Source organism: Rhineura floridana, chromosome 5 (genome assembly GCF_030035675.1).
Source record: "Rhineura floridana isolate rRhiFlo1 chromosome 5, rRhiFlo1.hap2, whole genome shotgun sequence".
In the NCBI taxonomy this organism is placed as follows: Eukaryota; Metazoa; Chordata; class Lepidosauria; order Squamata; family Rhineuridae; genus Rhineura; species Rhineura floridana.
This window is the reverse complement of record NC_084484.1, coordinates 177,412,028-177,413,756: the sequence shown is the minus strand read 5'-3', so window position 1 is coordinate 177,413,756 and position 1,729 is coordinate 177,412,028. Positions and strand designations below refer to the sequence as shown.

General features: G+C 42.4%; 1 pseudogene; it reads left to right on the top strand.

Annotated features, from left to right (window-relative positions):
• Positions 1 to 865: 865 nt before the first annotated feature.
• On the top strand, positions 866 to 984 carry LOC133386316 (5S ribosomal RNA; annotated as a pseudogene).
• The last annotated feature ends 745 nt before the right edge of the window (positions 985 to 1,729 follow it).

The following is a 1,729-nucleotide window of genomic DNA, read 5'->3' as shown; positions in this document are numbered from 1 at the left end:
CTTTTGGGCTTCCAATAGGCATCTGGATGGCCATTGTGAGAACATGAAGCTGGACTAGGTGGGCCTTTGGCCCGATCCAGCTAGGCTCTTGTTATGTTTTTCTTATGTTAGACTCTTAAATGTTAGACTCTAAAGATTGCTTCTAAAAGAGCCCCCCCATTATGTTATGGGGGGTCTCTAGGCAGTAATGTACATAGGGCCCGATTCAAGCTTTTAGTACTAGCAAATGAAGCCATACATGACTTGGGACTCACGCATCTAAAAGAGCACCTTCCCCAGTATCAACCATCTTGGATCCTACAATCAGGAGGTGAGGCTTTGTTAGTGGTGCCGCCACTAGGACAGCCTTTCCCAACTAGTGGGCCACCAGACATTGTTGGACCACAATTCCCATCTTTCCTGACCATTGGCAATGCTGGCTGAGGCTGATGGGAGTTGTGGTTGAACAACATCTGGTGGCCCACTAGTTGGGAAAGGCTGCACTAGGAGCTGCCTGGCTGACAATGACCCATGATAGGGCCTTTTCAGTGGTGGCTCCCCGTTTATGGAATACCCACCTCAGCAAGGTACACCTGTCTCCATTATTATTTGAAAACATTCCTGTTTACTCAGGCATCTGATGGCTGAAGGAGACTGTTCCTAGCAACCCAGAGATCACTAGATGGAAGAAAGTTTCTCGTTGCAACTGTTTGTGGAATGTTTTTATCTGCAACTGTTATTTACAATGTTTTAAAATGTTTTTAGAATGCGTTTTGTTGTTGTTGTTGAAATGTTTTGTTGTGAATGTGCTGGACACCCTAGGATCCTTTGGGAGGAAGGGCAGGTTGTAAGTTTAATAATAAATAATAAATAAATAAAATAGTAACCTTATGGCCATACTATCCTGAACATGCCCGATCTTGTCTGATCTCAGAAGCTAAGCAGGGTCAGGCCTGGTTAGTACTTGGATGGGAGACCGGCTGGGAATACTGAGTGCTGTAGGCTTAGAGGAAGGCAATGGTAAACTACCTCTGAATACCTCTTACCATGAAAACCCTGTGAATATATATATATATAAAGATTCATAGGGTCGCCATAAATCATAATCAACTTGAAGGCATATAACAACAACAACAAAAGTTCACTTATTTCAAAATGTGGTAAGCTAGTCCACACTCATTCTTCTGAGTGCTAGTGCTGGATGTCTGCCCCAGCCTCCTACCCCCATGGGACCATTGCCTGGAGGTTGGATTGAGCCCCTGTTGCCTTTCCCTAGATTAATGTGGTTGCACGAGTATAATTTGTGTTTCCATTACAGCTAACCAATTCCCATTTTTTTCTTTAGAATTTGCCCACCCCAAGCATTTATAATCAATTAAATAGGAGCAACATCGAGTTATTTCTCCGCTGGAAAACATAACAGCAAACTTCCATAGCTCAATGCTTTTCACAAATTTCATTGGCAATCTCAAGAGTTTACAAGATTGCATTTCAAATAATGAATGTACAAATGAAGAAAAATGAGGTTGTAAATTTGGGGGTGGAGAGGACGTGATGGAGATTGGTGAGATACCTGTAAAAGGGTACTGAGGCACTGATCGATGGGATCTGATGTTTTATCATGAGAATGTGAATGGCGGGCAAACCAGCCCAGCCCATATTATGTCTGTGATTTTTCAAAATGACAGAATAATGGATCATCTTGAAACCTGTTATTTAGTATTAATGAATGTTTGGAGGGATTTGGCAA